Below are 14,838 nucleotides of genomic sequence, written 5' to 3'. Positions count from 1 at the left end.
CTCTTAATTTACTCACTCTTATTTTGGGTGCTTCTAAATAAATTATTGTGATTTTATCTTGTAATTTTGAGTTAAATATATTTTTTGTCTTTATAAAATTAAGAGTTTTTAAGTTTTGTCCTTCAAAAAAATTACTTTTAGTCCATATTTGTATTTTATAGCAATTATTTTGAGGACTAAAAGTATCAATGTTTTGTAAAAATATTTGAAAATAGGGACTATTCTTACCAAACTACAAGATTTTAGAGGATATTTTCAGTTAAAATTTTATAGGACTAAACATAAAAACTTGTTTATTTTACAAGGATAAAAACTATATTTAACTCTATTATTTATTATTAAAAAAAAGAAATTTGGCCCCCTGTGTGATTGATTTCTGGATCCGTCCCTGCTCTAAAGTAAATATTTGAACTACATCCCACAAATAGTCTAAAACAAGAGCATAAGTGAAAGGAAAAAAAAACACAAATATAAACTTAGAGTGTTTTCCGGTGCAACTGTTTGGTGTATCTAAAAACAAAGAACCTATGTGCAATATATAGCATTGGTCTTCCACTTGCTTCATCACTCTGAGCGATATGAGATTTGACAATCAACCCCAACAAAAAGGATGTATATATATTTTCTTGAAAATCTATGAACCGATACAACACAGATATTAAACACGACATGTATCGAACATCAATACTAATAATTATTTGTAAAGATAACATAATTCAATATAATCATAAGTGTAAATATTGTCTCGGTTTCTCACACTAATATGTGTCCGACATCAAGATACGATTAATTAGAAAGATGTTCGTAGAAAAGTATTGTTCTTTAATTGTAGTAAATAATTAACAATGCACACGTAAAGAATTTAAAGAATCAATTTCAATACTATATAAAGATAGTTAGATATATGTTTCAAAGTCACTCATCGGTGCCCAATATTTGCTTACACCAAGGTAAAGCAGATTAAATTGTTGAGCAAGCTTGAAGCAGTTCAGACAATTTTAATTTGCAGGTTTGTGACTTGTAACTAAATTTTAATTATTCATAACCAATGTTTTGAAAACCGGACCGGCCGGTCGGATTGGTCCAGCCGGGAACAGGTGGCATGAGCGGTTCGGATAAGCAACAGAATTGGTTCTGCAAAAAACTCGGAGTAATCCGCTTTGAACCGGCCGGGTCATCAGTTTAACCGGGAACCGCCGAAACATGCACAGTGAACCGGACCGGAATGGGTTTGAATTAATATTTCAAAAAAATGCCAAATATGTAGCTGGTAACGTTCGAGCCGAGGATCTCTACAACTTTAATTTGATAAAATGTGCATCAAACAATTATATTTAATATTCATTAAGAAACATGTTTACTAATTTTAAAAAAACTCACGCCATGACACCTATGCCCATCATTTTTTTGACGGAACACCTATGCCCATCATGTCATATGTATACATAATAAAATAGTAAAATACATTTTTTTGTAAACAAAAATAAAAAAATAACATTGTGAATTATTTTTCCTGTTATTATTTTTTTTTTAACTTTTTTGAGGCATTAATTTTTTATACATATAAGTTTAACTCAAAACAAAATATATATTTAAAAGTACGATGCAATAGAAATGGGAATCAAAATATAATCAATGATGAAATGATAAACTTTTATGATTTATTTTAAATATATGAATGTTTATTAAAAAATTGAAAGAATTTTTTTACTAAATTTATAATTGTTTTACTTAATGATCTCCTCAAGATAAAGTTGTTCAAAATCAGAAAAGAAAAGAAATGAGAAAAAGAAACTAAAACAACATTTAAGTGAATCAAGTTATTGATCAATTGGCCCTCTAAGTTTCATAATTGCTTAATTAAAGTTATTGATCAATTAGAAACTAAAGCAACATTAAAGTGAAATTTTTTGGTTCATTTAAACTTCATTCAGCAACACTAAAATGAATCAGCAAACTCACAATTTTGCCAAAACTAATCTGGTGCAATTAGGATTTCACAGCAACGTGACTGTTGAATTAAGTCTCCAAATGGCAAGAATCAAAATTTTGCCAAGAATAGGGAGTAAACTAATAGCATTAACAGGCTCCTACTTATAGACATCAGGCTTGTGGACTTGAGTATTACTGTACAACAATATATTCCGACCCTTTTTGTTGGTACTGGTCATTCAAATTATATGTCATAGTTTGGTCATTCAAATTATGAAACTTTAACTTCAGCCAACAATTAACAGTAATTACTAATATGTAAAGTGTTAGAAGTCCCACATTGACCAGAGATATGGGAAAAATAGCCTTTATAAGTGTAGTGCAAATCTCAACTCTCAAACTAACTTTTGTGGTTGAGTATAGGCCTCACAAATTCTAATATAAAGAATTTGATTTTTACGATAATCATGGTAAAGCCGAGTTCTCACCGGTGTACTATAATATGCTTTAAACCAACTTCAATTCAGCAATTAATAAGACAACAAACCTACAATTATAATCAAACATGATAGACTACTTTAAAAAAAAAATCAACTCAATATATTTTTTCATGATAATTTTCGAAACTAATAACAATACCAGATATGATTAAGAGGCCACATGATAGTTAATACATCATTTTGCAACTCTGTTAACTATATTATAAAATTCATAACTAGTTATCAAACTTCTAAAAGAGTTGAACTAAGCATTCATGCTTTTTCTGAAGAGGCTAACATATATATGAATCATACACCAGAAAACGTGGACGAAAACACAATATAACCATGAACATGACTGACATTAGGCATGGTTATTTCATTTTGGTTTATAAGTCCGAATTGTAAAAAGGATAAGTACTTTTGTGTTCAATATGTAGAATTTTCTCCCCTTCGTCTCAAAATCAACAAGGTATATGTAATGAATGGATATAGGCCTTAGATATTAAATAGGCCCAAAATACATTAGTCAATTGTATGTGATTATTCATGTTCTAGAATGATCTAGAATAATGATGAGTCATTGATTAGTTTGTTAGCTATATATATTGACATTGGGTGCATGTAATAATCAAGCAAAATGAATGAAGAAGTTTGTTATTTTAGATTTAGTGTAGTTTGTTAGTAGATTTTAGCAATTCTCTCTTCAAGTTATGAACAACCAAAAAGTTGTTCATAACAGTATCCCTTTCAACTTCAATGGGAGAAGAGGTGGAAGAATCGCTACTTCTCAGTTCCTGTTCTACACTTCAACACCCCAATCACGATCAAAACACCTATCTTCGCTTTAATTGATTGAAGTTGATTTGGGAGAGAATATGTTGATTTGGGAAAGAAGATGAACTTAATAGATAATATGTTGTTGGGGTTGTTTGCAATATAAGTCTCACATTACTAATGAAAAAGAAAAAAAAAGGTTAAAGAAATTATATTGAAGAAGTCACACATCACTTAGAATGGTGAAGCAATGGGGAATCAAGGCTATATAATGACCTAAGTTCTTTGTTTATAATTGCACCAATCAGTAGCACTTTAAGCTTATATCTAATTTTTTTTTGTTTTTCTCTTGTAGTCTTGTATTAGAGGGTTGAGGGTAGTTTATGTGTTGTAACAATTTTCACATAGTGTTTATTCTCTGGTTGTCGGTTTTGACAACGACCGTGATTTTTTCTCTGGTTTGTAGTTTTCACCTTATATTCTTATGTTATTGATTGCATTCTTTTATTTTCTCTATGTCTGTTTTTCCCAACAACTAAATATTTGAATTACATCTCAAATACTCTTAAACAAGAGCATAGGAGAAAAGAAAAAAGACTCACATCGACTATATGTGGGAAGAATGTTGGATTTATAAGAGATGTGACATATTAACTTAACACCTTAAGATTTTGGGTTGGGATGTGGCGTCTTCCTCTCTTGTGTGGTCCTGGAGCATTGGCCCATTGTTTCTCCCGAGCTCCCCCGGACTCCCCAACATATGCACTTGCTACTTTTAAAAAAAAAATATTAGGTGGCAAGCACTGATGATGGGGCATCTGAGTCACTTAAGTAATTCGCCACGTCAGCATTGACCTGGTCAAAATTGACCTTTTGTAAAAGTGGCTAAATATAGGAGACCAAAAGTGCTATTTTCAAAATTAGAGGGCTAAAATCGCAAGTTTGTGAAAGTTAGAGAGCAAAAAATACATTTTAGCCTAATGTTTTTTAATTTGCAAGCACGCTGAATTCAACAATAAAAACTTCTTTGATTAAAAAAAATAATAAAAACTTCCTAGCTTATGAAAACAAAAAAAAAAATTCCTAGAACTAATGTGCCGACTGCCAAGTTAGCTTTTATCAAAGTCTAATCTGTTAAAATATTGAAGGCCTAGGTTTGATGTTTAGTTTATCATAAATTTAAATTAGAATAATTTATATAGTGATTAATTGCAGTTTTGAATCTTGTGATTTCTATCTTACTTCCTTATGTCCTATATATAAGGAATACATTGAGAAAAACACAAATACTAAGGAGACTTATTTTTTTATTAAAAATTCTAAAATGTTATATGTTATTCTAAAACTAACCATGAAAATGTATTTGTGTAATTAATGCATAGCATTGGAATAGGTTGCATTTTATACAATTTAATAAGGGTATACAAGGGATTATCTATTTAATAAAGAATAAATTTAAAGAGTGTTTCTTATAAAAAGGACAAAAAAAATTCTAAAATATTCCTTATATATATAGAACCGAAGGGAGTATGATGTTTATTTTTTAGATAGACATTGAAATATGGCAATTCTTGTTGCTGCTAGTGATTATTGAATTAGCAATATTATGTTTGTGCTTCATGAATTTTCTTTAAGAAAATATCCTAGAATTCGGTGAAAAGTTGGAAAAATTTATTTAATATGAATGTCCGTCTATTATAAAGTATTTTGAGATAAATATTGGAGACTTATTTACAAATAGAGTTTAGTAAGCTGATTATCAAGTGATGAATTAATTTTCTCAATATTAGGGGAAGAGAATAAGCAGCTGAAAATATGAACCATTGATTCAAATGAATCAATTGAAATAAATTATTATTGTCTCATCTTGATCCTCATATAAAATAGTTTGAACCGTATGTTCAAAATATAAATCATTTGCAAAGTATATTAAATAAACTACGGCTGCTAATGCTCCAACAAAAATGGATGTCCATGTTGGACAATTTTATATTGCAAATGAGTCTTAACCACCCTGAAACGTGTAGACCAGTCGATTCCAAAGATAAAAATCCTCAAATAAGAAAAAAAAAGATAAAAAGAAAGATAACTCAAGTGAGGATATGAAAAGAGTATTTGACATAATTGATTATTAAGTTCAAGAAGAACTTATCAGGTACCTAAAATTTATGAAATAAATATATCTCGACAAATTATTTTATAAATGGAACCGATGGAACCGAAATTAAGGAAGTCAACATTGACGATATTTTTATATATAATATAGCGTCATATGTGATAAGTGATAATGAGGATCGTGAATCAAAGGCTATTGAAAATTATAGACAACACAATGATTGTGTAAATGAAAAGACGCAGTTGCAACAATTTACTCCGAAATTTAGACAAAAATGGAATTGTGATTCTGAGATCTTGGGTAAAAACGGGCGATATTTTAGTGGGTAAATAAACGCCCCAAATGGCGAACGAATCCACATATGCCCCGGAAGATAGATTATTACGAGCTATACTTGGAATTCAGGTATCCGCCTCAAAGGAAACTTGTCTAAAACTACCTATAGGTGGTAGGGGGCCGAGTTATTGATGTGGGATGAATCCACAAAAAAGATGGTTCTAGCTATAATCGACAAACAATTCAAATATATATTTCACATAAACGTAAAATCAAAGTATGTGATAAAGTGGCCGGGAGACATGGAAAAAATAATTTGCTATAATTATTGTGTATGTTAATGATATAAATATTATTGGAACTCCTTAAGAGCTTCCAAAAGCTATAGATTACTTAAAGAAATAATTTGAGATAAAAGACTTGGGAAAGACCAAGTTATGTCTGAGATTACAAATTGAGTATTTGAATAATAAAATATTTTTATGCATCAAGAAGCATATATTACAAAAGTGTTAAAAGTTTTCTATATGGACAAATCTCATCCATTGGCTACTTCAATGATTGTTCGATTACTAGATGTGGATAAATTTAAAGATCCTTTCAGACCTCGAGGAGAGGATGAATACTTGGTCCCGAAGTACCTTATCCAAGTACAATTGTTGCACTAATATACCTTGCTAATTATACACGTCCTGATATTTTATTTTCTGTCAATTTATCATCAATATATACTTCTTCACCTACACGAAGACATTGGAACGAGTCAAGAAAATAATTCTATATATTTTTATTTTATTATTTATCTTATATTCTTTCTATATATTTTTTCTAATGAAATTACAATGAAAGATATAAAACTTGCAACGTTGTTAAAAGCAATAAGGATAATTTAGGAACTTTTGTGGTAATCGATTTTAATATATTAGTAATAGATTAAAAAATTTATTGATGTACCAAAAAAAAAAGATTAAAAAATTTATTATGAATATTTATGGTAATTTATTAACTTTGATACTAATTAATTTTATCATATTATTATTAATGGTTAGTAGTAAATTTTTTAGTAATATTATTTATGTTTCGTTTATTAAAAAAAAATATTGTTTATGTTTCTTTTCTTTTTTTGATGAAAAATATTGTTTATGTTTATTTTTCTTCGAGTATTGTTTTTTTATTATTATTTGTATATTCCTATTTTATGCGGTTTTTTCTTATTTTTTCTATATTCTTTCTATAATTTTTTTCTTCCTATTTTGTTTATAGATGGTTTTGTTTTGTTCTTATTTTTAACCATATCTTATTTCTATTTATTTTATATTTTTTTTAGTGAAATTAAAATGAAGGGAATAAAACTTGCAACGTGGTTAAAAGTAATATATAAGGATAAATTAGTAACTTTGATGGTAATCGATTTTAATATATTAGTAATAGACGAACATCAGAAGGAGTAACGTCATAGAATACAGAAAAACATATCTAATCCAATCACTCTTGAAAAATGTGTTTTGGAACTGACCTACTATATCAGAAATCTTTTTGTTCGATTTATTGGTTCTTCGATTTTAAAAATGGCAAAATTCAGATCTTCAAGACAATGATTTTAGGCAAATACTAACATGTCAACGATCGATACCTTGAGAAATAGGTGGAATATCTAAAAGATGGAACAAGAAGTCTTATATAGCTGGGCACTTCTATTTAAACACAAAATTTAGGTGCACTTACACAAATTAAAAAAAAATAAAAGAAAAATAAAATTGTAACATCAATTAATATCACTTTATTTTAATTTTTTTACTTGTTGTGAATGTGTCTAAAACCGTTAATTTATTTATATTTGTGCTTTATACAAGTATTTTCCAAGATGGAAATGAACAATGCAATAGATGTGGTCCACTATGTGGACATAGTGCACGTCAAAAACTTATCATAAATTATTTGTGTAAAAAAAAAAAAAAAACTTATCATAAATTATAATGACTACCACTTATTTATTTTTTTTATTTTTTTTTTTACATCTACCATATATTGATACTCTTAAGAAATAAAAACTCGTGACCTTGAAGTTTTTTACGACTTAAATGGTGATTTAATTGTTGACGTTTTAATATCAAATGCATATTTATTTTCCATTTTTTTAACTAAATCGGTATCAATTAGATAGATGTTTTTCGATTATAAAGATTATGAAATTCATTCACCTCATAAAGTTATGAGAAGACATTTATTATCATTTATATTTTGACATTTTTATCTACATTTTTTTTAGCAAGACATTTTTTGACATTTTTATCTACATTTTAATCTAATGTAAACTATGTCCACTCCAGTGTACATTAGAATTTACCATGATTTTATATGCACACACGAGTTTCACAACTTGTACGGTTTCAAACATCCTTCATATTGAAGAAAGGGAGGATATATATTTTTAATTTATTGGGAATAAAGAAAAGTATTGTTTTTTTTTTGAAGGAAGGAAAGTATTGTTCTTTAACATGAGTTTCACAACTTTTATGTTTAATCATCCTTCTCAACGAAGAAAGAAGAAAGAGTGGATATATATAAATATTATTTATTGACAATTTATGAAGCACATATAAAGATGCGGATACCGAACATAATATCTATATATATAAATCCTAGATAGTTGTCCAATTGTCTATCTAAACCCTAATCCACAAACCAATGAAAATCTTTCATTTAGCCACATCATCCACTTACATGTATTTAATGTGTGGTACTAATTATAATAATAATTATTATTATTATTATTATTATTGTTATTATTATTTTGGGTTGTTATTATTTTAATTTTTTTTTGTTCATTTTATTATTTTGTGTATTTTATTCAAAATAGTTAATGTTTTTCTAATAATCTTTTGTCTAATTTTTATGTATATACAAAATTGGTCGATTGTCAGAACTACTTACTGATGTTAGTAAAAAAAAATACATAAGATAAAATTTAATAAATATTTTTGCAAATTATTTTATAGTATAAAATAGCGTATAAAACCTGTGCATCGCACGGGTAAGAGTCTAGTTGATATAGATATTAAAATGCCGATACAAACAATAATGTTTTAAAAATATAATATAATTTAATATAAATATAAATACTAGTATTAGTTTTTTTTTTACTTAAAATAAATGATATTCATTCATTCAAATTGATATAGTATATTGATGCAATACAAATTCAAAGTCGCTAAAAACAAAAAAGATAAATCTGCGAACAAACTCACAATATACATGTTAATAGCATAAAACGGCAAATTGCATATGCGTACAAATTTAAATACGACTATATTGAAGTGTCCGAAATATTCATGTATTTGGATCTGAAGCGTTGATGACACCAAAGTTGACATTGATTGAATTTGCACTAGATCGGACTTAAACAAATACACCGCACAAAGACGGGACAAAACAAATACACCACACAAAGGCGGGACAACAAAATATGGGAAATCAAAACAAACAAATATGTGAAAATCACTTATTTAAATAAATGAAAGAAAGAAAAGACAAAACAACTTAGAGGGATGATTTTGGATAAAAATTGACCCAAAAACCACCCCTCTTTGGGGGATGAATACTCCTCCATCTGGTCCTTAATATAAGAGAAGATTTGCTTTTTAGATTCATTGGATTTCTAATGTATTTGGACTATATTATAGGCTAGATACATTAGAAACTCAATTAATCTAAAAAACAAATTTTCTCTTACATTAAGCACCAGAGGGAATAGTATTAGCATTGTCTCGGTATCCGAACTTGATATATATCCGACACTGAGACACTCTAATTCCACTAATGTCCGTACTACATACTAGTTGGGAATAGAGAAAAGCATTGTTTTTTTTCTTTTTCACAACCTGTTTAATCTGGTTCGTGGGTCAGTTCTGGCATCAAGTGGTTTCAGCCTCTCTCGGTCGCAGTTGCGGAGGATCGATCCGCGGTCCTCCATACCAAGTTCAGCGTCAATCACCACTGAACGAACTAACGATTGGTAAAAGCATTTCTTTAATTGTAGTAAATAATCGATTTGCTGAGGAAAAACTTAAATAGAACAAAAGGTACACTAATGAGAGTACATAATTAAGAATGCACATGTAAAGAACTTTAAAGAATCATTTTCGATACTATATAGATAGATTTTTGGTTCAAGGACACTCACCTCACCGGTGCCCAATTAATATTTACACCAAGGTAAAGCAGATTAATTTGTTGAGCAAGCTTGAAGCAGTTCAGATAATTTTGCAGGTTTGTGACATGTCACTAAATTTTAATTATTCATAACTAAAGGTATGCATTTATTTAATCATATTTAACCTACATCTCGATATTTTTCTCCATATATAGAGTGGTGATTCTTTTATACATTATTTTACACTTTTGCACATGTGATTTCTCTCATTACATATTCTATTTAATTTTATTTTTCATTACATATTCTATTAATATTAACAATAATGATATTTGAACGCTCTAATTTTTCCAACACTTCAGTTTATTTTTATTTCTTTTTTCCTATTACATCAAAAAAAAATTGACAATTATTACATCATCAATTTATTACAATTTACATCTATGATTTCACTATCTATTTTTTTTTTTCTCGCTCTAGAGGTGTTGATAAGTTTTCTAAGTATCCACACAACATTTTCCTACTCCCACACATCCTCATAAAATAATATAAATCTTTAAAGAAAATGTTAACATATGTACTCTTTTAATAACATGTTAAAGAGTTTAATATAAAAATATTTGTTGATACTTGTGTAAATAAATTTGTAACATTGAATTTTTTATATTATTTAATATTAAATTTCATTATTTAAATAATTTATCATGTATCTTAAAGATAAGACACGTGTACTCAAATTTTAATTGCAATCTAATCTAATAAGTAATAGTCAAACATAGTTTGATCTCATAGCTATAGCTGGTACAAAAATAAAATGGTAGCTTGTGCATGCGAGTTGTATTTTCTTCTCAAAGGAATGACACTTTTAGTTGACTCTTTATTTTAAATTTTAAAGAAAAATCGCACTAAATAGTAATTATTGAATTTTATTGTAATTTTGATAATTTTGGTGCTAGTCGTACCTTTACAATATTGCTCTAGTCATACATACAAATATGAAGGAGGTCAAACATGATAAACATAAATTGCCCCTTTTATATAAGTCTCAAATATGCCACGCCTCTTAAATAAAAATAAATGATGTTTTCTCTCCCGACCTCCCTCATTTCTTTTATACCCCCCAAAAATCCAATTTTGCCCCTTGCGGTTTGAAACGTTTTTGCCAAAAAACTTCGGTTTATATTCACCGAAGCCAAATATTAGACCATTTCGGTAACTGCGAACCGAACATTAGCGTTTTTGGTACACAGAAAACGAACGTCAGCTTGTTCGGTACCTGCGAACCGAAATGTGATAGATTTCGGTACGTTGCACTACAACATTTTTGCTTTTTGGCAACAATTGGAAAGTGTAGCCTAAACCGTCAAAACTGTAACCAAAAGGTATAGGGAACAGTTTTCACCCGTTTTGTAAGCGAGCGTTACCTATTGTTTTAGGTTACAGTTTTCGTGCTTTTTAGCCACACTTTCAAAAACTGTCGCCTAAGCTATCCAGAATAGGGAACAGTTTGTCTGCAAACTTTAGGCGACATTTTTTACGTGTTGCCATTTGTATTTACAGTTCATAACTGTCGCCAAAAGAATAAGCAAAGGTAACAGTTTTCTAGTGTCCTCATTACGTATAGGCAACACTTCTTAACAGTTGCCATAACTTATGGACAACAGTTTAAACATTTATGTTTATAATAGACAATAATTTTGATATGATTATAACCAAATTTAACATTCAATTTATATTTGGAATACAAGTGAGGCAAATACATGAACTCCTTTATTCAAATGATTGCAGTTTTACATAAATAAATGAATAGTAGAGTACATCCTTTCTATAGGTACTAAAAAGTAGCAACATATACTACTACTATAAAAAAACCTAAAGTCATGGTTACTGCTCCCATGACTTCTCATATACAAGTTAAGACAATATTTACTCAACCATAAATATAAGTATACAACTAAAATTGGCACAATCTTGGTGTAAAATAGTAAAAATTTCCATTCAATACCCCCACTATCTTGGCTGCATAATCATATGAAGAAGCACCTGTGACATGCCTTCTTTGATCCTAATCCCTTTTCACTGTAATGCTCCTATGTAAAACCTGATACACCAACTTAATTAATCAATAGTTGAACAAAAACATAATAAAGGCCCAAAACTACATCAATCAAAGATGGCATATGCTACCACAAACCAACTTAAAGACTATGTTTATGTTTTCAAATCCAATTGAATTAAGTTCCCCAATAATTGATGCATTTGCTCATGACCGTAATGTTCATTAGTTAAATCATATATCATATTTTAAGCAAGAACACCTACTACTAGTTATGCCTAACTCCATTCACAAGATGTATCCAGAGGACTGCGAAAGATTACATGAACATTGCGCTGGCAGTAAGCCAACAAAACTACAAAAGAAAACCACAAGTCTTAAAAAAACCAAAACGACTTTTGCTACAAGCCCGAGGTACAAGCCTCAAAAACCAGCACCCGAACAGACAATAAACAAACAAAAGTCCCAGGTACAAATAACAGAACCAAAACAATGAAATGAAAAAAGGAAATAGCAACAAAAACAGACCCAACCAAAGGGAAAAACTAGGAAAAAAAAATCAAAGCTGCTGCTGCTGCAGAACCACCACAAACAATTCCAAAATCACAACATAGCAGGTTGAAAAAACCAGAAAAAATTATAGAAGCAACATGAGCAAAAACACAAACCTTAATAAACCAATAGTTTCATTCAGATTGAGATTTGCATAATCTAGCACAAATTCAGTACCTTCATAATAATAACCTCCTATTAATTACTAGCAATGAAACCAAATTATTGTAAACTATTACACAAAATTAGGAATATGCAGGTTGTTTATATGCCAACTTAAAACTATAGTTACGTTGTTATAACTTTTGCAAAGGAAGGAGTGCTATTACTTTGCCTTGGCTAAAACAATTTGAAGCTAATTTCCAAATCTAGCTAACTTAAACCTTAGTAATTACTCTTTCAAGCTTCTGAATCATGTTTTAAACATCATATGCTATGTCTACTGTATGAGGAGAGGACTAACACTTCCACTTTAGTTCATTGACACCATTTGTGTTACAAAATGGATTCTTGAATTAGGTATTTTCATTACCATATAGATAAGCAAGACTTTGATTAGCCAGTTATCAAATAATCAAATAAATAAATACCCTTATAGAGTTAAGATAAAAGTAACCACCCACCTTCCACATAGGAATAAGCTTTTAGCACCAAATCAAACACCAAAATTTCCCCAAAATGAATGAAACAATGGAGTCCCGGATAGCAAACACAGAGCTTCTCTTGGTCTACACGATAAAAAGGGTTCATTAGTTGCCAAAAAAATTTCTTGTGTAAAGTAGAAGATCAAGTAATTAGGTGTTTCTTCACATCAACACACACAAAATCCCTAAAGATCTGAGTGTTTCTTTAAAATAAAAAACAGAGAGAGAGTAAAACGACAGTTCAAAACCCTAATTGAAAGAAAACTTAATCTAAAACACTAAATAAAAAACAAAGAGATATTGAAATTATAGAGGTGACAATGACCTGAGATTTGATTTTGGAACTATTGAGTTTCTCACCGTATTCGCAGAGCTTCTAGCGATGTAGTTAAAATTCATCTTCGGAACGACCGTCGCGGTGTGTCAGTGTTCGATTTGTTTGAAATAGAAGAAGCAGAGAGAGAGATAAGCAGTGGTGTGAAGTAGATTGAAGGATGGAGGCGAGGTGTGAAGCGGAGAAGGAAGGAGACAAAAAAAATGGAGGCGAGGTGTAGTATCTAGGGTTTTTTTGGCTATTTTAACTAAAAGGTTGATTGCTTCAATTCAAAAAAATTTGACGGAAAATAAAAAGAAAGTTAATTAGGAAAAAGGAAAACAAGATTTTTTTTTTTTTTTACATAGGTAAATGCCATATATATATATATATATATATAGGAAGGGATCAAATTACACCGGTGTAACATTTGAGAAATGTTACACCGCTCAATAACGCTTCAACGAAATACAAATTTTACAAAATCCACCGTTGGATTGAAAGTTTATATTTTATAGATCATCTATGTTAAGTTTTATAAAAATTTAAAATCGTTTGATATGTTATTGAGATAAATCAAGATTAACGGTATTCGATAAAAGCGCATAAACCATTAATCTTGACCGGTCTCAATAACATGTCAAACGATTTTAGATTATTGTAAAACTTAACATGGATGATCTATACGATATAAGTTTTCAATCCAACGGTGGATTTTATAAAATTTGTATTCGTTAAAGCGTTATATATATATATATATATATATATATATATATATATATATATATATATATATATATATATATATATATATTAATAATTAATTAATTAATTAATAATAATAACAAATAAAATAAAATAATAATAATAAGTAACAAAAAAAGAAATCACAATAGTAGACCCATAAAAAAAATCACAATATATAATAACAAAATATAATGATCATTCTTATAAAAAAATATAATGATTATTATTATTATTATTAAATTATTTATTAATTATATTTGAAGGGATATCAAAATAAATAAAAAAATATCTTTTTTATTTGCAACAATTGGAAAACGTAGTCTTTTGTTAAAAATAACGCAACCTTTGAAAATTGTTCCCTCATATGGCTAAGGCGACATTTAATAGCTATTGCCTAAAAAGTTCCCTAGTTACAGTTGAAAATTGTCCCCTATTATATTTTAGGGAACAGTTTTATGGTGTGGCAAAAAAACACCTAGTAACATGCATAAATTGTCGCCTATACTATTTTTAGGCAACAATTGTCATGGGTTGCGTAAAATAGTGTTGCCAAAGACTACAAATGTTGTAGTGTTGGTCGCTGGAATTAGGCCATTTTCGGTAGCAATTTACCGAAATAATTGTTTCGGTACCTGCGAACCGAAATTTATCAGCATGTCATATTATTTCGGTTCGTATAAACCGCAGTACCCCCAAGGGTAAAAACGGAAATTCAGGGGGTAGAAAAGAATTGAGGGGGATTGGGAGAGAAAACATCAAAATAAATAAATTAAAATTAGGCCTAAGGCCCAAA

The 14,838-nt window shown here is 29.2% G+C and overlaps 1 long non-coding RNA gene across 1 annotated transcript; it reads right to left on the bottom strand.

Annotated features, from left to right (window-relative positions):
• Window positions 1-11,481: 11,481 nt before the first annotated feature.
• LOC123882309 lies at window positions 11,482-13,586 on the bottom strand. The gene is made up of 3 exons (XR_006799762.1): window positions 13,311-13,586; window positions 12,965-13,069; window positions 11,482-11,834 (listed from the first exon to the last, which is right to left on the bottom strand). It is a non-coding gene; the product is annotated as an uncharacterized LOC123882309 (long non-coding RNA).
• Window positions 13,587-14,838: the final 1,252 nt, after the last annotated feature.

This window comes from Trifolium pratense, linkage group LG4 (assembly GCF_020283565.1).
Source record: "Trifolium pratense cultivar HEN17-A07 linkage group LG4, ARS_RC_1.1, whole genome shotgun sequence".
Lineage (NCBI taxonomy): Eukaryota > Viridiplantae > Streptophyta > Magnoliopsida > Fabales > Fabaceae > Trifolium > Trifolium pratense.
The sequence above is the reverse complement of the archived record's forward strand: the minus strand, read 5'-3'. Positions and strand labels throughout refer to the sequence as shown.